The sequence below is a fragment of the Anabas testudineus genome, chromosome 6, assembly GCF_900324465.2.
Source record: "Anabas testudineus chromosome 6, fAnaTes1.2, whole genome shotgun sequence".
Lineage (NCBI taxonomy): Eukaryota > Metazoa > Chordata > Actinopteri > Anabantiformes > Anabantidae > Anabas > Anabas testudineus.
Window position 1 is genome coordinate 9,581,497 of NC_046615.1, and position 24,192 is coordinate 9,605,688.

The 24,192-nt window shown below is 41.1% G+C and overlaps 1 protein-coding gene across 1 annotated transcript in view; it reads left to right on the plus strand.

Moving 5' to 3' along the window:
* Window positions 1-17,002: 17,002 nt before the first annotated feature.
* Window positions 17,003-24,192, plus strand: part of lrrc4ca (leucine rich repeat containing 4C, genome duplicate a) — a 47,092-nt gene continuing 39,902 nt past the window's right edge. Inside the window, exon 1 of the mRNA XM_026366086.1 lies at window positions 17,003-17,119. The gene's annotated coding sequence lies outside the window, so the exon portion shown is untranslated. The remainder of the gene's footprint in view (window positions 17,120-24,192) is intronic.

Below are 24,192 nucleotides of genomic sequence, written 5' to 3' on the forward strand. Positions count from 1 at the left end.
TTTGCATGGTCAAATCACACAGTCATAATCCCTGGTTACTTCAGATAACACCTGGCAATAACATGTTTCCATCCTGAGGACATGTTCTGCATAAGCTGGATGATCATGTCAGACTGCTCCGTCCCACTATCATTTGCTGTTGTTACAGATGCTGTGGTTTTTTTTTTTTTTTCAATGTCAAAACTACATTGATGTAATAATATAATTTATATATTAACGTAATTAGATTTTTGCCAGTCCATTATTGTCTTTCAGTATTATTTTATAGCAGTACAGGTACAACAATATTATGGTATGAACATCTATAAAATCTGGTCAGTATTCTAGCATGCTCATAATGTTATAGTAGTATAAAAAGGACATTTTTGAAACACAGAAAAAAAACTATTTTGTATTTTTACTTTATTTTTTGTTGTAAAAAAGAAATCAAGGAGCATCCTCTGTGAATGAGAATGGACATAATTACAAAAAAGAGAATAATTCATGCATTACCTGGAAATCTGTTGAAACATGAAGGTCATTCACTCAAAAGGGCATTATTGTAATGGGGGATGAAAGTGTCATGAATGCGAACCAGGCTTGTTGTTCTCTATACGCACGTACAATGTACAATTTTGGTTCACATTACTTTAATTTTCGGTTATTTCTAACACCAAACCTCTTCAACTTTAAAAAAAAAAAAAAAAAAGTCTGGCAGAGGCTCACTCAAAAACAACTGTGTGACAGAATAAACAGAGACAACTTGTTACAGCTCCAAAGCTATTTGAAATAATTAAACCAGCAACAGATGGGTGGCAGCTGTTCAATTGCCTAAAAAAAGTAACAATATATGAAGTATAAACCTACAAATAAAACTTGAACCTAAACCCCAAAGGGGTTCTGTTTTTGTTTTGGTTTGTTTTCCTGAGTGTTGGAGTCATTCATTTAGTTACAATTCAACTAGCAAGTCACTGTGATAGAAATCAGGGCCGTTTAAAGCAGCACATACACGTAGATACATCATGACTTGTGTTGTGGAACAGCCTTGGTTCCAGATGAATATCCCCTGCGTCAGAATACACAGAGCAGTTTTTCTAAAAATCCTCTATTCTCCCTTCTTCCCATTTATATTAGTCAAAGCTGTTAGCTACTAGTATTTCATGTTTATGTAGCGACGTGGAAGACTCACACATGACTTGCTCTGATCCCCACCATCTGAGGGTGGCAGGAAATGTGCATGCAATGTTGACAACTGTTTTCCAAGGGGAGCTGCCATTGAAAAACTGACATACAGTCACCAGCTGACATCATATATGTATCTGAATTTACATATCAGAGCATTTCCCACTGTTTCTGCTCTCAGTGGAGGGACAGCGACACAGTGTATAGGAAAGACTGTGATCATCAGAAGCTCTAGACTAGACATGACAGAACAAAACTGCATTAGCTGCATGGGTTTGTCTCCAAACATTAGCAGTTCTGGCAAATCTTTGGTTCCGCAATCTGAAGTAATAATGCTGCCAGGCCCTAAACAGTTCCCATATCTAGTAATACATTTATTAATATTCTAGAGAATCAGTACCATCGAGTAGAAATGATCAATTACTGATTAGTGAGAATCAACAGAAACATGAAAAAGTATAAGTATAAGTATATAGAAGATAAAATGTGGTGCTTCCATCGATTATCACCTGTAAATAACTGATAACTGTTGGTGTGTGTTTGTAAGTGTGTAGAAGAGGGTTGGTGGTGCTATATAAATATCACCTATTTACACTACAAATCCATTCCTTTGCTTGAAGACATTTTTGCATTGAAGCCAAAATTTGGGCTTGTGAAGACAAGCATTTTTGGACGTGCTCACTCTCTTAACTGTATACGAATGTTATGAATAAGCTCATCGGGAGATTGGCACGTCCTCACAACCACATCTCAGATCTGCAGTAAGTGGGAGGAAAATGTTTCAAAGGAATATAAGAGGGATAGCTGGCAAGGGAGATAGAAATTACTCATTTCTAAGGGTATAGCTATTGGTCCATACTCTTTGCAGGTCATTAAATGGTAGCATGTATGTAGACAAAGCAAACACAGTCTGAATCCTCCATCCTTTACCATTGCTAACTTATTTTGCCACCAACAACGCTGCTTCTAGTTGTGTTATTTTCTATCTATTTTGTGCAACCATTTCTAGTGGTCAGCACTGGTAAAATAAGAAAAGAACACAGGGATATTGACGAGCAGCTGTCTGAGTCTCTGAATGCTTAGAGATAGTGGATAAAAGGAGAGAGTGAAGCCGATGAAACATTCATTAACATTCCACGCTACACCTCCACTGTTTGCTGTCTTTTAGCTGCTTTGTTTAGATATAACTTGGATCTGCCCCAGTTGCCAGTCAATCCACACTTAAGGTTAGAGTAGCTCCTCCAGTCAATAGGAAGGCAGTGAATGTTGGTGAAACATGGTAAGAGGGAGGATGAAAACACTTGTTTAATGTTCATCTGTCTCGGTGAGTAGAGCTCTCTCCTTCTCCCTGTGTCTCTGCCTAATTATGTGAGATCTGCAAGCTGCCATTTGGTGGTATCGATTTGTGCTACCTGTTACACACAAGCCTCTGGCTCCTTAGGAGGATGTCTGTGGAGTGTTTGCCTACACCATGTAGTGATTATCGGCTCACCAATTCTGTTTTTTTTTTTTTTTTTCAGGATATGAATAAGTGTCTACATTAAAGGTAAGCCATTATCATCCTTGTCTTTTGAGGCTGTGCGTGTGAGGGAAGGAGCAGCAGAGGAAAAAGAGGCAATGAGCAGAGCATTGGAGCACATCAGGAATACATCAGGACATTTTATATTTTCAAGGGTTAATGTGTGAAGAAGAGACAGAAGCACATGAAAAGACAGAGGACGAGAGGGGGAAATTAAGAAGTAATGTAGCACATAATTCTGCCATATGCTGATGTTCACCTTGGGGGAGAGGCAATGTTAGATGAACATATTTTACATTCTGAAAGCTCTAGAGTCATCTCAAAAGACACAGTCAACAGCATCTCGCCTCCTTGCTGTGTGTTGGGCTTTTCAGATAAACATCTAATAACTATGCTGACACGGTCACAACATCATTATTGTAATTTAATAACATGCTGCGGTGCTAACGTGATATCTATTTCTTGCTGTATTTCTTACCACCTACACATAAAGTCAACAACCCCAGACTATGATTTCTATGTTTGATTCTTTAAAGTAGTCAACCTTTTGCTTTGACAACACCTTTTTGCACTCCCAGTCGACCTTGTGAGGTATAAACCTGCAATGGTTTTTGAACAACCTTAAAGGAGCTCCCAGAGGTGTTGAGTGCTTGTTGGCTGCTTTTTTTTTGACTCTCCAGACCAACTCATCCCAAACTATTTCAATTGGTTTCAGACTGGGTGATTGTGTAGGCCAGGTCAGCTGACACGGCACTCTCACTCTCCTTCTTGAACAAATAACTCTAACATAACCTAGAGGTGTGTTTGGGGTCATTGTCTTGTTGAAAAACTAATGATGGTAAGTGCAAACCAGATGGATAGCATGCCACTGCAAAATGCTGTGGTAGCCATACTGGTTAAGTGAGCCCTCAATGACTAAGTCGCCAACATTGTCACCAGCAAAACATACCCACACCATTACACCTCCTCCTCCATGCTTTACCCTCTCTACATTTAACAAAGATATAACAGTTGGAACCAAATACCTTAAGGACAGTTAGTTAACTAAAGAAAAAAGTCTGCCACGACTTAAGGAAATATAGGTCAGTGTTGCCAAAAAGAAGCATTTCTAGCCATAAAATGGTTTTGGATGATAGTTGAAGTAGCACTAATGGACTCTGTGCCTACCCTTCATATGCACAAGATAACTGATGGTCTAAAGTGCATTAAGAAGGCAAGAAATATACCCCCTGTCCCGATAAGCATTGAAGGATGCAATAGGTAGCTCTGAGGTTTTGTACTACCTGCTTAACACCAGGCGTTGCCTCGTCACAAAGTTAACCTTGTGTCTAGCTACCACAATAACACAAACAGTATTTCTAGTGCTTTTTTATTTAATGCACAATATATTTGAAAGGAAACATAAACATAAAAAAACTAGTTAATCTTACCCATCATGAATAAAATTCATAAATAGTACATATTCTGACCCCGGTACAAGACTGAAACTGTGGTTCAGGACCTTATGTGAGGTCACTTGATAAGCAAACGAATTTGCAGGAAGCTCTTGGTGAGGTTAATGTATGAATGCGTTACATATCATTGTATTTTAATGTATAGTAGAGCTCCTATTAGGATAAACATAATTTAGGTTACAATTTAACCATTCTGGTTGACCCAATAGGATTTTAAGTCCCACAAGAACATAGAGTCACTTATTAAGTTATTGACTGTGATGTAAAAATCGAACTTCCTTTGACTCGACTACACTTGCTAAACTAAACACAGAACATTGTCCCTGCACATAGAAGATTACTGAGTCTGTGTTGTTATTGCAGGCTGTCGGATTCTGGTAAGGGAAGGGCCACAGGGCTTCTGCTGCAAAGTGATTCAGCTTGTGACTTGGCACATCTGAGTTCATAGCTTTGCTTTATGTAAAGGCCCTGCATGGCTACAGCTGTGGCTGTGGGTCAACAGCTAGTATTAAATCAAACGTGCTTTCTTAAGTATACAATGCTTATTGAAGCATGTGTTTGTGTTTGTATGCATGAGTCAGTGAGAAAGCGGGCCAGCGAGAGAAAGCAGGGGAGATGTTTGTTTGACTCACCTACATTATCGTCAGCATAAGAGACTAACTACAGGATGTTTACTTGGGTGCCACTTTCAAGCATTTCTGGTTGAATGTAATTCCTTTGAGCCTGGGATGATAATAAAATAAAACATATGACTATAGGTGCATGTAAGCTATAGAAAGCTGTTTAAAAAGCACTCGTTCTGCAATCTCATTGTACTATATAAGATAAATGTAAATGAAATGTTAATTGGTGGAATATGCTAATTAGAGTAATGGCGTTTAAGCTGTCGATGCTTCTGAAAGTCACAGTTATATTAGCAATAAGTGAGAAATGTAGAAGGTAAAACACAAAAAGGCAGCATAAGATGATGTGCTCTTAGACTTGTCTCACCACATCACAATAAACAGCGTGAAGAAGAAAATGCATGATTCAGAGAATAAACAGATCATTTCATTAGGCATTATAAGTTAATGGATCCGTTAAAAGTTGTGTTTTTTTCCACCGTGGGTTGCAGTTTTACAGAGGACACAGATGTATTACTTTAAATTAATAATTAATAGAGGTTTTAGCAGCCCTTCAGTGGCATTTTTAACCAACCAGATTCATTTCCCATTTCAAGTTATCAGCACCATCCTGTTCACCGAAATGTGACCTCTCTACATACTATCTCTACAGACTGCTTAGTCTAGTAAAATCACTCTCAAGAGACATTTTGCCAATGCATCAAAGAGAGTACCTGTCTTTGGATTTAAAGTGACAGTACACTATTCCTACTAACATTAGCGTATTCCTATTTTGGGCATTTTTGTCGTACAATGTCCTCACTCTTCTTTTAAGCCCAAAAGGTCGTCTTTTCTCATGCAACTAGATAAGTAGACGTCTGTACAGATCAAAAATGCGTGCATGTGAATGTGCTTGTTCTGTGTTTGCTTGTGATCATACATGCATGCACTGTTGCATTTTAGTCTATGAAAGTGCTGTATCACTCAATGTGTCACAGACATATAAATGATTCATTAGAGGTATACTGTATTACTCTACTAGCTTTGGCAGAGGCAGTGTACAGCACTAGGACAAACACGGTGGCACTGCCAAGACCTAAGAGAAGTCTTTTTTTTTTTTTTATTCATTGCTCTGCACCTGTTTGGTAAAACTGAGTAAGCACTCAGGCTAGAGACACTGACTGTGTATCACTTGTTTTTATCTTTTTTTCAGATTTCTCCAGGGGTTTCCTTTGCTTACTTAAACATAGAAGAATTGTGAAGTTGTAGCGCGAAGTCCTCGATAGAAAAGCAGTCTCTGACCACCTGAATTAAACAGGATACATGCTTGGATGGCATTTACGCTCCATATGTAAACAGACTCTAAAGTAGAGCATATAATAATGCTTATAAAGTTGCTACACAGCTGGGGTGTGGACATGGTGGCTGCCTTTTTATGATTCATTTCACGCTGTCTTACAATCAATCTGCAGGATGAGACAAAGAGAAAGATAGCAAAAAGAGGAGAATTAAGCCTGTCAAAGACAACAAAAGTGTCTTTTAGGCTTATGCATGGTAAATAAAACTGTAGTTTAAACTGTTTGCGGATTGCGTTTGCTCATATTGATACTGACTGACAGAGAGAGAGATCTTCACTCACTAGTCACTCACATAGAGTAAAAACCCACTTTAGGTCAAACCATCCAAACTGTCACTCAGGGATCCTGGTCAAAGAGCTCTGTGCTTGAAATCAGAGAAGCAATAACCACTGAACAACAGAGCTGAATTACTCATCAGTCTGTCAGAGTATAAACCTTGATCTTAAACATTGATTTTTTTTTTTTTTTTGCTGTATTTTCTTTATGTGCATGCACCACCTCTGTGCCTCCACTTCACTCTGGAGTTGAAGCTGTGGTAAATGGTAAAGATTTGTTTTTCACACACAAGTAGCATGATTTATACTCTTTATATTTATACGTGATCTTCCTTTTATGGTGCTATATGGCTTGATGTCATTAGACATTATACACTGCATTGTTCTGGACGATAATTCTATTATAAATCACGCCATGCAAGCTCAGATCATGTGGAAACTGAATTACTGTGAACAATCAACTTAAATAACGTTGACCCAATACAACTATTGGGTTACATTTTTGTGGATATATAGATAACATTAACAGTCAAATTTGCATTGTGACTTACATTAAAGAAGTGAACATTCCCTCAGGTCACATGCTGCACATCATAAATAAAGAAGAAGGAAAATATTTAGTTTGTAATATCTCCTAAATCTAGCTTGTGTGCACGGCGTTGTCTCTTTGTGTTATTTTACGCTTTGGGGTTTATATAAGGTTTCATGGTGAGGTCATAGTTTCTTCTCAATCCACATAGTGCCAAGTCATTTTAACATCGAAGTGCTGCAGGGCAAATAAGAGCTCTAAATTTGGACTTTGGCTGAATTCAGTTAGTGTTCTGTAATGTTTCACCGACTTCCATGTGGAGAATTTCAGGATTTATATGCATCAAAATACAATTATGTCATGTTATGGAATAGCAATGTGCGCTTGTAGCTCAGTTGGCATGTGGCCTCCCACATTATCTGCAGGGCACAGTTTAGGAAGTTGGAAGAGATACTCTTCTGCATGTCAGCCTGTAGTGAGTCTGGGAGGGATTTTGGCAAATGGCACAGCTTAAGTTGCAAGCTAGAGAGTTTGGAGAAAAAGCTTATCACTGGTGTTGATGGGCTTTTGAACAGTGCTGTCCACACAGGGTCAGTCTGAACTCCTCCACTGAGATCAAATATAGAACAGAACTAGAATCAATGTTGCTCAAAGAGTCAGTATATCAAAACCTGCAATATCAGGTGCAACATACATTATATTAAAGGTGCAGTACGTAACTATTTATGGATATTTTTGTTGCTCTTAAGTTCAACGAGTTCTGCTTGATTAGCAAGTTCTGCAACATTCTTGTTCATTGCAACTTGGTAATGACTAATACCTGAAGGGCTGTGCAGAGGGTGGCAGAGCGTAGCGGGCAGCAGAAGAACATACAGAACAGGGTGAGGGAGAGTGAGGGGGAGTTGAGTGGCTCGATCGTGAGTCTCACACCAGCACTAGCTTATGTTTGCATGTGCAATGCAGGAGGAAGTTTGTTTTACTTTAGTTAAGTATTAACTAAGAGTAGAACTTTTGTATTGCAAATCGACTACATGTGATACTTTCAAAATAGTTCTTAGACAAAGGGAACAGAAGGGTGGGCTAAAATCTTGAAATTCACACTGATACAAAGTTGCAGGCTGCTCAAAACAGCTCAAAGTTTTGCTTTGCACTTCTGACTTGTGTGGTCTGTCCTCCTTTTCCCACTTGTGATTTTTTTTTTTCTTGGCACAGAGATCTTTATGCAGCCCACTTTCTTCCTATTCCAAACAGAAATATGTAATATTTTAATATTGTTTTTTATATTTATACTGCAAATGGCAGAGTTTTTTTTTTTTTTTTCTTTCTGTGGAGTGGAGCAGCTTGAGCATGAAACTAGCAGAGAATTGCCTGAGAGCAATCTTTACATTTCACAGATAACATGATTCAAGCATAATGCCCACCAGACCTCCGAGCACAGCTGTTAAACATTGACTTCTGCTCATCATATCGATTGTCCATTTGCAGAAGAAATGTATCTTTAAAATGAAAGGCAGTCATATGTGAACAAACTGCATTGTGTGCGGTTGTAGCGTGCACATGTATTGCAGGACATTTTGAATATATAGTGTTGGACTGTGGAGACGATATCGCTAAAATATATTTCCCTTACACCCGTCAAGCCTGAGATGAAAAATAGTTCTAATGGATGAACAATCATAGATCAGTACAATGCGATTTCATGTGTGGAAAAAATTGATGTGATGGATGTTTTCTGAGTATGGGTGTGTGTGCGATGGGGGGTGAGAAAAATACGACGTTTTCAAAATGAAACGTACAAGGTTTTTATATGATAACAACCATATGCACTGCAAATTCCAGCTCATATACACTGCATTACTGCTACAGACCGTGTGGGATTACTTAGGTTATCATGCGATTTATTGGAAAGGTTAAATAGGTTAAACAGTAATCATGAAATTATCGTTTAGTAACTAGAGCAGGAGCGGAGGTGGTGAATTACCTTCCAGTCATCCACTGCGATGTTCAAAGGTCACCGTCATCGCTATTCATGCCATGTCACATCTGGATCCATATTCATTCCTTATCTTAGCTTGCCCATTAGACATCATCATGAGCAGTTCTTATGAATGTCATAATTTACCTTTCATTGATTCTTATTGTCCGTAGTTAACCAGATTGTAAAATGACCTTTCTAGGATAAAGATGGTTACGGTAATTGGGAGTGAACCTAATGTGTGTCCAGTTTCAAGGTGATGCCTCGCAGTGACCAAGTGAGGCGCTGACTGGACCCTTTATCCCCCTTTAATGTTGCATTTAGCTTGTCCAAGAAGGGTTAGATGATCTGGCATTTACACTTTCTGCTGTCCTTCCTGACAGCTGATAGTATGCTTAGTGGTGTTTTGGTGGCTTAATGAGAGCATGTGTGAATTGCTTGACCACTGCAGAAATAACCTGCTCTATCTTAGCCACAACTCGTGAATCATCACGCTACCACACTTTTTTTTGGTTGTTTTTGTTGTGATACCAGTCTGAAAAGATACTCAACAAAACCTCCATCCCACTAAATGTGAGCAGTGCATTTGGCCACCTAACAAAAAAAATGCAAACACAACCAATGGAAATGTGCAGTTCCTTACAATGTTCCTTATTGATCTTATGGCCATTTAAACTGTTTTCCTCTGTTTATCTGCCCTATGGCAGGGAGGATGTGAAGGGATGGCCCACTAGATCTCCTATGTGCCTGAGAAGAAAGACAACCACACGGAGGATTAGAGAAAGAGAGGATCGGCCGTCACATCCAGATGCTGCAAATCTGCTCCCTGGCTCACATGTATGAATAGGTATGCCATTGTCTGGAGCACTGCTTCTTTTGCATGAACAAAGACATAGCCACGGAGATAAACAAGCTGTAGCTGAGGTTACACCGAGTCTAAATCTGCTATGATACGGGATTACAAGGTTTATGTCATGCTTAAAGCTTTATCCTCTGATTGTCAGTCAAGATTTTCTCAGTAGCAAACTTAGTAAGCCTTTAATGACGGTACATTAATAGACAATTCTAGCAGGAATATGGGAGTTGTTGAAAGATGTAAGGCATGCTGATGCAGAAGAATCAGTCAGAATAAACAATTTCTAAATCATACTGTATGTAGTCGCACGGCTGCGGCTCAGAAAAGGGGCTCGCTATGGAAAACATCAAACCCGTTAATGACAAGTCTGCAATGCAGTATTTCACTCAAAATGATAAAACGAATTACACCGTCTCATATATGACCTTCTAACATCCTCTCATAATTACATAGAGTTAATTACATTTAATTACTTATATAGCAATGCATATTTAACATAAAACAGGTACTCGACCATTTCAAACAACACCAACACCTCTACCTCTGTACCCTTGGTGGTTTGTCATGCAAAACATAATTCTGCAGAGTTTTGTTCACCTCCATGGAAAAACAGCCGGTCATGTTTGACTTGAAACATCTGACTTTTCTGTGCCGAAGCGTTTCTACAGAGAATACACTTTTGAGGTTAGATTATTTCTCAAAATATTCCTGTCACTATGATAAAAGAGAGATATCCATTTGTAAACCTGTCATGTTTAAGGCATCAACTTTCTTGTCAGCTATCTGATGTCATATTTTACACTTTAATAGATGGATGAGCATCATATTGAAAAGTAGAAAAAAAAAACAATATGAATGTGCAGGAAGCGTTCTACATTTTGAAACGAGGACATTAAAAATATTCGCTGGGGATATATAAAAGTGTTATGAGTGAGTGAGCAAACCGCTAATGACTAATAAATTCAAGCTTAATTCCTTAAATTAAAGTGTGGGGAATAGCTCTGACTTCAGCATGACAATATCTCAAGTGCTTAGCGCTTTCTTCATTTACAGTAAATAGCACAGGAGGATTTTTGTCTATGCAATATGCATTTTATTACAGTGAGAAATGTAGAACTGATGGCACATGTTTCCATCTTTCATCTTCAGGTCTGTGGCCAAACTGAACTTTTTACACAAGGCTTGATGTAGCTCTCTCTAAAATGATGTGCACCTCAGAGATTGTAAGTCCTAGAACTCCCTAATCTGGTGGATAGGCTTCACATGTTGCCTAGAGCCCTTCAACTCATTCCCCAGAACGTACTGCAATCAATGAAAATGTGGCGTTACTATAAACTGAGGAACTCTTATTTAAGTATATAAACTTTTTAGATACTGGCGCACAAGCAAAATAACTAAACTAACACGTTTGCTAAAGGAGACAACCTTCCCATACATATTTGGGATGGACTTTTAAATTGTAATAAACTGCATTTCATCATGCTCCGTAGGACCGATATGTTTTTTTTTTTTTCCCCTATTGCCTCCCTCTCCATCCACTTTTACACAGAATATTTCAACTGCCTACATCATTTTTGCATCACAAAATTTTGATACTTAGTCATGACCCACAAAAGTAGTTCCACACAACGCCTGAAAGGAATATACAATTTCTTAATGCCCACGCATTTCAGCAACCAAACCTCACATAAATGTGTGCAAACGCCTAAAAAAGCTTATCAGACCAGGTTTGTTTGGGCTGTGCTCTCCCATCTGGTCGAACAATGGCAAACTATCAAAAGGCAAAATGTCTGGCAACATCACCTCTACTCACAGAACTTCCTTTTCTCCTCTCATAAATCAGTTTTCTATTTTATCTGCACATATGATTTGGACCATGTTGCAAATGGCTTTTATATCTGTGTGTCTTAAAATGTGGCAGCATGAGTGTTGTAGGTCAGTATGGTCAAAATAGAGAAAATTAAATTATAAGTATACTGTATTCTGTTGCTATAACGTTTGTTTTTCATTTTTTTTAGTTGATATTTCAAATGATCTGATGATAAGTCTGTTGTTTTGAATTCATCCAAATGTTTGCTGTTTGCTCACTTTGAGATATGATACAAGTCAACCACATACACAGTGGAACTGCTGTTCTCTCTATTGCATTGAAACAAACCTCATTAAAATTTTAAATCATCTCTCAACATCACCGGCACGGAGGGGGAGCGATCCCTGCGCAAATAGGTGCCTTCCTTATTGGAAGTGTGCTTGAACGGACATGCACAATCGTCAGCTGGGAGCTGATGTGCAGAGTCTTCAAGGAATGCAGTAGCCATTAGAGATACTTGCCAAAGAACGCAAATGACTGGAGAAAAACATCAGAAATAGGCTTAACAGGGTAAAGGAGATGAGCATCCAGTTGGAAATGATATCATTTTTATGCTCAAATGCTGAATGCTCATGTGTTACTAATGCTAATTTGAGTTCACACCACTCAGAAGGGCTCAGACTCAGGACACCACTGACAGATGATGATGCTTCATGATATGATAAGTAATATACTGATTATATAACGATCATCAACTGATTCATCCTTCAGTGAGTGTGGGCCTTCTCATCTCTTGATACTGCTTTGAGCGGCAGCCAATATTCAATAACTACGCCAGCCATCCAGTCTCCTTCAACATTATATTATGCAGTTGAAGCGACTCAGAGGGTGCTATTAAGGTGAAGCATGCTTTGAATTCTTTTAATTTACCTCAGATCCATGGGTGAATCAAGAACCAGAGCCAAAAGTGGTCTAGAATGGAAATTACAAATTCCTTCTCCAGTCGCCGGCTTCGTGGGCCAAAGGAAGCCTTGGATAAGAAGTATAGTTAGAGATTAGCGTGGATCAAAGTGGAGATTAAATAGGATGGCAAGCACATTGATGCGCCTAATTATCAGCCTGTGAAATTTGATGAATTGCTTGAATCTCGGCGCCATCGTCACCGAGGTGTTTGTGGAATTTCTCTCATTTGCTCTGCGAGCTAAACTAATTGTGTGGTTGAAATGTGTGCTTGCGGTGAGCACGGTGGAAACAGGGGGGGGGGAAACAGAGATGGATATCGAATATTACACGGGACAAAAGACGAGCCTCCTCTGCTACACAACCTGAGGTGGCACTAAGACGGATGGCGTGTGACGGAAACAAGCGACGACTGACACATTTGCAGACCCACGGACCTGCTTTCCCATCTTACTTGCACACCTTGACTACATTATTTTATTGCCTCTGAGCCCTACAGGATATCAGGAGCGATATCTCATACCCTCCAAAACAACATCATGAATAATGAATGCCAGATCTCAAAATAAATAACACACATTATTAATGTATTCAGAGACTCCATAAAAAGGGGCAGCTCTATGTTCTACAGTGCTCTCCTTCCCGCTCAGCGTCTGAACAGGGGTATTTGTGAAGAGCATCAATTAGAGGGAGGGGCGTTATAATACATAATACGGTATGCCTATCTCAAAAATAATAATGAAAGTCTAAAAGTAGCAAGCTCTAAATCTTGAGATACACATTTTAAAGAAGGAGGGTGGATTATTTTGCAGTTCGGTTTGACATTTGACGAGAAGCTGTAGCATTACTGCTACAAGAGTAGAAACAACTCCCCGTGTTTGGATAAACCTTTACTGTGTGTAACTACCTCTCCTCTTAATCTTTAAATTATAACTGAATCTTGGCAGAGCAAATCAATGCTAAGTGGCCTTGACTCGAGTGTGGTACATTTGACGTATTCCTTTTGAAAGCTGGATGAGACCTACATGGCATAGCCAACATGATTATAACATTATCTAATTGCATCCCAACACATTTATTATTCAGTCCCTGACAACATAATAAGAAAGAAAGGGATCAGCATGCCTGAAGCCATTTCTGAATGGCACTCGCTTAATGTTTCTCTCCTCTCTTTTGTTGGAACATCACCTTTTTGTGCAGACATCGTGAAGCGATGATAAGATGTGGCAGTAGTAGTAGTAGTAGTACATTTTAAAACCTACATCACCACTGCATCCGTAATTCACACTGTCAATATCCAGTCAGTATTTTTATTAATACTGGAAGCATGACCAATAATCTATACCAGACCACTCCTTTAAGTAGGCTTTTTTATGTGCCCTTCCACTCCAGGAATAACTGGTCCCGTGAGCCTTGTATGTGTCTTGCCCTTTTAGGAACAAGGTCACATTCTTTACAATGGCAGCACAACACCTCTTTAACATTCTCCGAGGGCGGAGTATCCTCACAATTGTTTTTCACCATTGTTCATGACTTGTGCTAACATCAATAAGATGTAATGACCAATGACACTTTACCTGGGACGATGTTAAATAATGACTTTAACAAGTGACACATTAATATCTCCGTGCGGTGTTTAGGGGTTAATGGATATTGGCATCAATATCTGACTAAGCCTAAGCTTCACTTTGGAGAAGCGTCTCCACGAGCCAAGACGACATCATGTGGTCTCCAAAGCTACATAAATCAAAATAAAGGCTGCGGCCTCTAGTGATGGTTCCCACACCGCAAATAAGACCTTAAGTAGTGAGGAGTGGTCACCAGAGATCCACGACTCCCAGCTGGTGGAGAACTGAAGGCTTTAATTGGCAAAACCATTAGAGAAGGTTGTCGTACAGTACAGTAGCATGGTGTAAATGATGGAACTGAACACTCAAAAGTGACCTCAGCAGTCACACGTGAATGACTCGGAAAGATGGAATCGGTTTCATTCGCTCGCTTGTCCAGAACCGAGGCGGCGAGGAGAGTGGAGACAAAAGGGGGGGGGGGGGGTTTATTTAAAGATATCTCCAACAACTGGAAGGCAAGAGGGGGGGTGCCTTTTACCACCATGTGCCAGACACACAGACAGCCAGGTCGACAGTTATGAAGACAGATGAATGATGCAAAGCATTCAGCGCTGAGGGAAATGAGATCAGATGTTGACAGTTAGACGGACAGATCCCTGGCCTGGAATTCAAATGCTGTTGTTGTTTGTTTGTTTGTTTTTTGTACATATACTATTGCATATCTCTCAATGCACACTCCATTATACACGTCGCATAATATGTGCATCATGTGTGCAGTGCAGCAGGTTGTCTGAGATAAACGCTTCACGAGCAGTAATCTTTGTGAAGACCTGCAGCCTCCTTGTGTCAGTCGCCATGCAACAAATCTGGAACGTGTATTTCATAATTTATAGCACAGAGCCAACGTTCATAAATTGGGCTTAAAGCGCTGGGGCAGGAGAGGGATTGTATTGGTTCGGTGTATGGATTGTCAAAGTTGTCCAAGTCTTCTCCTCATGTGCTTCACGTTTATTCAGTTCTGTGATTGTGGGGCTGCTGTTCTCTCTTCACCATAAACATGTAGGCCTGTGGGATTGGAACCTACAGCCTTTTCAAATGCAAATGGATATATATATATGTCTATATAACCAAAGTGTAGTTTGTCATGGGAGATATAAACCAGGCGAACATCAGCCTGAGGCCACCTTCACACTGCCAGTCAGCTGAGAGGCGATGGGAGTCGGTAGGTGGCAGTCATGTCCCGTTTGCAAGAGGCACATGGGAGGACTCTCTCCCTCTCTTTCTGTGTCCCTCGTCCATCTAAGCCTGTCTCCCCCATACTCTCTCTCGCGCGCGCGCGTGCACACATCTTAACCAAAACTTCCATTAGCGTTTCCCCCCCCCTGTTAAAACCGACTAATGGATGACAGGGAAAGAGGGAAAGATCCATTAATGCCATTTATCCGTGAGGTTCGGCGCGTGGAGTGGAGGTAGGAGGAATTTCAGGAGCCGCAGAAGTTCAGACGGAGCTGTGTGAAGGCTGAACGGGGGAGAGGAAACAATATTTCCTGCGCTCACTGCTTCTCCAGCCCTGTGGCTGACGGCAGCGCCGAGCAGCGACTGGCGGAACCGTCTCAGCTGGAGAGAACAGCTTGTCGGTGGGAGGTAACCTACAAGATGTTCTCCTTGTGCACTTATCCATTCAGTGTCCGTCCGTTTATTTGGGGACGTAAACGCTGAGCGCACCGAGGCACCGGGGGGGTGGAAAAAAAGCGCGTCGATGGAGGCAGCCTGCATGCGCGCGTATTGGAACGTAACTGGTGATCCCATTGTTTTTTTTTGAAAGCATCTTGAAACGCGACGCAGTCGACAAGAAAAAGGCGACGCTTGGATGATGAGCACTTTGTGGATAATAACTCTTAAGCAGTGCAGTGGATAGGCGAGGCTCGAATTGGCGAAATGCGCACACACACACACAGTGATGGAGCGAGGGCGCACAAGTGGTGAGTGCCTTTGTTGAACTGTAACTGCCAGCGTGAGACAGAGGCTAAAAACATGTAAGAACTGAGCTGCTCGTTCACAACCAAGGCTACTCACACTTGAAGACACTGACTGGGTTTTAAAGGCTTCTCGAGATATCTGCTGGATTTCTTTCGATGTTGCGTCTGCGATTCACGCATTTTTCATTCTCGTGAAGGAAGAACGGATCAACCTGAAGAGAGAGAGATCCTCTTAAATCTCACCAACTTTAGAAATCATCCAATGTATAGGATCTATACTCAGCCACTCAACTTATTTCACCGATATAACCACGGGAGGGGGGGAAATAGAAATAAGCATCTTGACATCCGCACTGGGTTGTGAGGTGAAATCTAATCAGATCCAGCGGCGCTGATGACTAAGAAGTAAAAGGGGATTTGAATAAAAGTTGCTGTGGAAAACCAGCGAGCCAGACATTAAAAATAAAACCCACCTCTGCCCCTCAGTGTATGGATCATGATCTGCCACATGATGGGATGTATCTACCTGGAACTTGATCTCATGAGGTTCTCTGTGCACGCTGTGGAGAGGTTACGTTTTAAATGCTGCATTTAGATTTGGGACATAATTAAAAAAAAAAAAAAACAACATAAACAACAACGTCACTTTCCATCCTCCTAACTCGCGTGGAGAAAACCTGGGAGCACAGTGGGCAACGCTTTGTGTCGGGAGAGTAGTTTCAACAATGGCACTTGTGGGTGCCTCCTCGGTATCTGCGTCCTAAAGAGAAATAAACACAAGAGGAAGTATTGGATGCGTTCTCATCAATGCGAGAGCATCCCATCCAGACTGATGTGTGGATTACATACCAAGTCCTTTATTTTTTTTTTATTTTTTTTGAGAGTGGGAACACAATGTGTCTAACAAGAAAGCATCACCACGGATTCTGCTAAATCGCCAGAGAATTGCGGATTTTTTTTTTTTTTTTTTTTTTTTTTTTTTTTTACCGATGCAGTTTTTGGGAGGGAGCGGAAGAGGGACTGTTCTCCGTCTAAAGCAGAGATCCTGCAGACGTCGACGTCTCCGTGAACAAGTAAGTTACTGTTCGGGGGAAAGAAATGTTGGTGTGATTGCCTTGACTCGTCTCTATAACATAACTAACATGACAGCCTGTTCTTCCTGTTGATGTCCAAATGTGCGAGTTCTGTCTTTTTCATTTAATTTTCCTTTTTCCATCTCGTGAAGGCTTTGGTATAAACTATAGAGCACAGGATTCTCAAAGCTGTGTCCCCCAACGATACCGCAGCCTCTAACTAAACCATCTCTAATCACATGCTGATTTGGAAGATAGGGGGAAAGATGCGCGCACTCGCGCGGGTCTGCTTGCGTTTTACTGCGCGCCCTTGAGTTCAGTGCGCGAGCACCGGGCTTAAATGCCACAGACACACACACACACACACACACACACACACACAAAAAGACTTTAGCTCCTCTGCAAAACAAGAGCGAGACAAGTATTTGGGGAAGAAAGTGCAATTAAGAAAACGCCTGGCTGGCTGGGCTTTTCCGTTTTTAACAGGCTGGATGCGCACAGGGCGACTGCAGCCCACCCATCCACAAATCCATCCATCCATCCATCCATCCAGCGTACACCTGCATGCTCTCAGCCTTTATTCAGCATTTGAAAATCTGCCATATGTAGCACGGGCACTTGTATGATGTGGTAACATTTCAGAACATAAATGATAATTAAGTGTTTAGCAGTAGAATTTCAAATCCAGGGATCACATGTCTGCCATTTCTGACAGTTGCCTAAAAGCATCCGACATTGGTGTCTCGCCTCTCTCCTCTTGGCATGGCTCACACAGACGCCGCTTGTTCACTGCCTCAGCCCTCGCCTGGCAGGGAGCTGTCCTTCTAACGTGGTGCTGAAATTCAAATCTGCCGTTCTTCGCACTGCCTCAACTCTCGTTGGCGACGATATGGATGCTGTAGTTCATGGTTTGATAATCTGGGCAGTTGGACAGCTTTGATATCATTTGATTTTCCCAGTATGCAACAAACAAAAAGCAACAGATGATGTATTTGAGAGGTTAAAAAATACAGATTGTAGTTGTACTGCATAGAAAAATCATTTGAAAAATCAAGTTCAAACTACCTATCCATCTATCCATCCATCCATCTATCTATCTATCTATCTATCCATCTATCCATCTATCTGTCTGTCTATCTGTCTTTCTATCCTCACTTGCTTCTCTGACTTAGGGATTAAGAATATTCTTCTGAACAAAGGTTAGTACAACCACATGTTCAATTTTTCATTCCAGTGCTTTTGAACTCTGTGGCAGGTGAGCTTAAAAAAAGATGTCTGTCATGTTGATGATAAACCAGTGTTGGCGGTAAAAGCATAAATAGAGGTGGCTGTCACCCTTCAGACAAAAAAAAAATAAATAAAAAAAACGAATTGCATCTCTCACCTGTGAAAGTGAGAAACATGGCAAACATTATTCACCCGCTGAAAGAAAAGTCCTCCACATGATGGAATGGCATCACCTTGGGGAGACAAATTAGACTGCTGATTTTATGTTTTTGCCCTGTCAGAGGCTTTAACATGATAGATCCTTCCTACATATTCCCAGGATTGCAGTTGTTTGTTGGCAACTGGAGCAGAGTGATCCATGGTAATAAGTAAAGAGACAATTCCTCCTCCCCATTTAACACTGCTCACACCCTCTCCTCCCCACTGAGAGATGGATGCAGCCTGTAGGTTTTTGATGACATTGGCTATATAATGATCAAACATGAGGAACAAACTGACTGTTTCACAGTTTTCACTGGATTGTTTCACTGGGAAACCCGGGATCTGTGTTTGTTTATTTCACTATGCTAGAGTGACAACAGCTGTATCCCCAGTGTGTCCCTATTAGTCCTTCTAAGCAGTGGGAAATAGCCTTAGAGCAGGTGCAACAGAGAGACCAAGAGGGACTTCCTGCTGTTCGCACAAAGCCAGTCTTCAGCTGATAATGTTGCTTCCACAGACATCTGTTTTATGTCCAATTTCTTCAGCCATTGTTGTCTGACTTATCTATTGAAAATCATTCCAAGCAGCCGTGTCAGAAAATTAATGAACTTGTCAGCTGGAAAAGGGCAGTACTGCACTGAGGTGCCAGGGTCTTGCAAAGCAACAGACTGTATACCCATGTTCCCTTCCCACACTCCCTTTGTCATGTTCCCTCCTCAGCCTGTGACTCAGTTCAGATCAGGGCCAGCACTCTGTGCCATATAATAAAATGTTCATTTCTCAAATCGGATTAATCTCTGCAAAGCCCAGCTTAGGACACCATTAGCATTCATTTCTTTCACTGCCAGGGACTTGTATCAATAATGGAGCTACCCCTACATTTCTTTTTTTTTTCATCTTCTCCGGGTATAGAATCTCTCAGGGAGTTTCATTCAACGAGAGCGGGAACAGTTACACTCATCTGTTATCTATTCCTCAGCCTTTTGTATTGGAGACTACAGCGGCGATGCAGGGGGTCTGGAGTGGTTGGCCTGATAGAAGCTGAAAGCCCTAATAGTAGAGGTGGAAAAGCATATTCAGAGCAAAAACATACGTCATTATGATAAGTACTAGAAAGTTGAACCCACATTACTCAATACTGCCAAACAACCTGGTTTGTTGCATTTAACACCCTATGATTTAATTCCTACTGGACTCAGCACAGCTTAATATTCACATATAGTTATAGTTCTTCCCCATGCGTGAACATTTACAATCAGACGAGGTTTGTGCTGCGTTAGATGTTGCAAATCTTGTCATCACTGAGTGATGATTACTGCTTTGAAACACGAGGTCGGTCACGTGGCAATTAATCACGCATAGTTGCAGAGGTAGGCAAGAGGAAGAGTCACCTTAAAGGAATCGACGGCGAGAAGATGACACAGTGTTGCAAATCTGCATCGCGGGCAGACGCTGGGAATGTGATAAAAAACAACACACACACACACACACACACACCTCAGTTCTTTTTAAACTAAGCTGCTGGTGGATGACGCATTGAATGCGTTGACGAGAGCGTGGTGGTCACATTGGCTGGCTGGAAAAATGTAGCACTTTGTCACTGTTTTGTAACTGCAAGCTCGATGTCACAGTAGCATCCCCATATAGTCTTTATTGAGAAAAAGGGAGTTGTTGCCGGTCTTCTACACCACCGTGAATGATCACTTGAAACTGAGACTGACTGTATCGTTGGTGCTTGTATAATATAATCTACTCTGTCAAGCAGACACTAGCAAGCATCTTGGACACAGCACGCGTACACAGACAGACATGAACAGTATCCGCAGTGGCCTCACTCATTAGTCATCCTCTCCAGCGTGTCTGTCTGAATGTTCGGTCGAGGGAAGGAACAGCTGAGCAGGGGGATGGCCGCAGCACATTCCACCAGTCGATGGATTAATCAATCGGTGTTCCAGCTCAGCTCATCCATCTCGGGGAATAATCTGGGAGACATCATAAAAGTGCTCTTCTGTCAGTCTAGAGGCCAAGGAGCACTGCTGCTTTTTTTTTTTTTTTTTCTGTGCCTCTCCTCGGCCACTCTTATCGTGGGAACTGGAGTGGATTAGATGGAATATAGATAAGTGTGTTCAGCTAAGGCAACGCTGTGATGTGTTTTCTAGTGTTTTTGTTTTTTTGCTGTTTTGAAACAACACAGCTTAAAACACTCAGTGACTCAGGGCTATAAAGGAATTCATCCAACGCCATCGCCAACTCCCCATGTCATCGCTTCCTTTGGAAATTTCAGCTAGGAGCACTGACCCGAATTTCGAATGCATCATTACTCACTACTTGCTTTACATCACCCACCTTGCCAGTCGTGACGACGGTGTCTTTTTGACTTAGTAATCCTCACCTTCCTCTCTGCTGTCAGTCTGTTTTTTTTTTCTTGACCTTACTGGAATGTCACACGCTGCTAAAATGAGAGTGACAGCACCCGATATACGGCTGATGTGACACCTCCGTTATTAACAGCTTGCATGAGTGCAGCACAAATACTCACAAGCACAAGACACACATTAGCAGACATATACATATGCACCACAGAGGAGTCCCTTTTTCCTGCCTTCAGGGCACGTGGGCAGTGTCTGTTTGAAGTGATACTGGCCCCGGCCACCTCATTAATTCCTGCTGCTAAATTAAAAGGTTAAATGGCTGAGAAAGGGTGGTGGGCTATCTCTCACGGCCTCCTTTTATTTTTCCAGATTGTGCCTTACGGAGGCAAGTTCTACTTAGCAGAAAAAAAGATAAAAAAAAAGAGGAAAAAACGTAAAGGACAATAAAAAATTGAAGGCAGAGTAGTGGAAGGAGACCTTCCTTGCAAGAGCTGTCTTCTCAATCTTTTTGTTGTTGACAGTGAAATTTAGAGTGAGCTGCTCTGTGCTCCAAACACTCAAAGTTAAAAACATTTGAACTGGTGAGATGCCCTTCAAACAGGTTTTTAGTGGTCGCATAGCAACAGAGCCATGACTAGCACATCCCCAGGCAACTTATGAGCTGCTAGCTAAAATAGCTGTTGTCAACGGACACCAGGTGTCAGTGACACCATCAGTGAGAACTCGAATTTAATACGGTAAGCCGTTTTCAAAATGCGCCTTAAAATAGAGGATTGTTTTCCAGCTCTGTTTTTAGGTTCGTTAATGTGATTTTCCTTCTGATGTTGCCTTTATGTTGTCAGCTGTGTTAGTCACTGTATAACAGTAGACACAAGTACCAGACGATGTACTACTTACCTTTTAACTTTTAGTGTTGTTTTCGAGATGAAAACAAAATGCCCTGTAGCTGGAATGGATATTTGACCTGCTCGAGCTGATGGACCTCTCCCTGTGGAGAAGAAGCATTTCTTTTATAGTGTTTACCCATAACAAATAGCTAGCTTTATCTACAGGGCTAGTTGCAAAGATCTTATATCTTAGCTCTCCAACAAAGCAGAACAAAAAAAAAAAAAACAACATTTCTAGTGAATGCGCTTAATTCTTAGCCAAGTTTCCTCAGGTGAAATCATCAAAATGCAAGAAAACTTGGAAATACGGTAGTTGGACTCGTAAGCGTGTTGTGTGTTGCTACCTTGATGTTGCAATGTGCATGAATCAAGCAAACAAATAGAAACAAAATGCAGCTGATCTATTGGGAACTCTTCCTTGAACGGCCTTTAACAGGGCTCGAACCCTGAGACGGGATACGTCATTACCATCAGGAGTAACCTCATCATGCTGTGGCTACAAAAGCAGGCAGGCGCTCGTTCACTGGTTAAAAAACGATTGCCACGTGGGTGTAGTTATGTGAATATTGTTCGTAGAAATAAAAACTGAAATGGAAGGTGTGACCTCTAGGATTGTGTATCTGAATTCAGTTTTGATCATCACACCATGCACATTACATTGATGCATACGTTGAAATGTCCCATAATCAAAAGCTTCGTTGTCTGGAGAGCCGAGAACACAAGAATGCTCATAAAGGACCCTAATTTAAAGCAGTGTGTGTGTGTGAGTGTGTGTGTGTGTGTGTGCATTTATGTGCCCTCCTAAACCGTCGCCGTCTGCAGACCCAGGGGTACAGAGCGAGTGTCTGGAATCTGGACATCTGGGTCGAGCTTTGCCGTCTGCCTCTCACATCTTTTTAACTCATAAACCCAATCAGGCTGGCAATCAGATGGTAGCTCTGCTCAGCTTTGCAGCGGGAATCTGGTCATGAGTCAAAACCCCACAAACACAGTACAATACAGTGTGGTCACACCCCAGCTAGCAGTCACACATTTTCTAACTGTTGAGCTATACGGACGTTGCACCTTTGATCATTCTGAGGGTAAAAATGTCCCCTGTGTCCATGACTACAGATTCTCACACCTACAAAGACATGCTGCCAGACTAAATGACAAAGAAACACACCTACTGGTAAATTAGTGACTCACACAAAAACCAAGAATACAAGAATGCACCGATTCCCTGAAAGTCGCACATACAGTTATTAATGTTTTTAAAAACATACGTACGTGCGTGAATGCATGTAGTTGTGTGAGAGTTGGTGTCTTTATGTATTTCTCTCACTGCCCACTCGCCCTGTTATCCTCTGACCTTAATGTGTCATTCATCCTGGCACCTGCATGTAGGCAAAGCTGCCCTACTATGATAGTTTTGATCTGACAAGCAGAGATTTACACTTGATTTAATCCAAGTCGTCTCTGTGGAGTCTGTGGAGGTACCAGTGTGTTTCACAGCTCGGGTCAAGGCCTTGTGACAGGGGCTGTCAGTCCTCTGCTCTGCTGCACGTGCGAGAGAGAATAAGGAATCCTGCGAGCTGCACAAAGGCCTGGACGAACCACGAGAGCTCATGCACGTCTGGTTAATGTGTAATCTCCCTCTCACAACAAGAATGAATCACAGAGAGATAGCATCTCCTGTCGTGAAGCCATTGCACTTATTTCAGAACAGGCAACTTGTCAGGAATCAAGTTGGAAACAAAACGTTTTTTTTATACTGATGACAAGGTTTTAAAGGTTGATTGCCAACGTTGCTTTGTAATTAAAATAAACAAAAAAACATCTTTTAACATCATAGCACCTGCTTAAAGATCTCATTCATAGACAAATGTTAGTTTGTATGCCACTACATATTAATTTCTCATGATAACATATGAAAACATAAAATGAAGTAGATGGATCTACAGTAAGAAGTCAAGAGAGGCAGCCAATCATGCTTCACAGGAAGAGGGAACTATGTGTGCGTGTGTGTATCTGTGTTTGCGTGTGTGTACTCACAGGCCGATGGCTAGCCTCCTGCAGCCTCCTGCAGCCTCCAGACTCCTCAGCATTTGGCTGCAGACCGTCTGTCACTAAGGAGAGAAAATAATCACACAAAATTCAAGGCTTTGTCATATTTCAATTCATTTTTTAACATATTGTTGGCAGAAACCACACTACATTAATGAAAAATACACTACACAGTGTTGGCAGTAAGTACAGTATGAACTAGAATAATATATATATATCGGTATATTGAAATTTGAAATCCAGTTGTACAAGGTGTGAGTTTAATATAAAATAAATCTCTAATATTGACTGAGGATCTGAACATGTGACTGAATTCACATATATCCTCACTTGTCTTGAC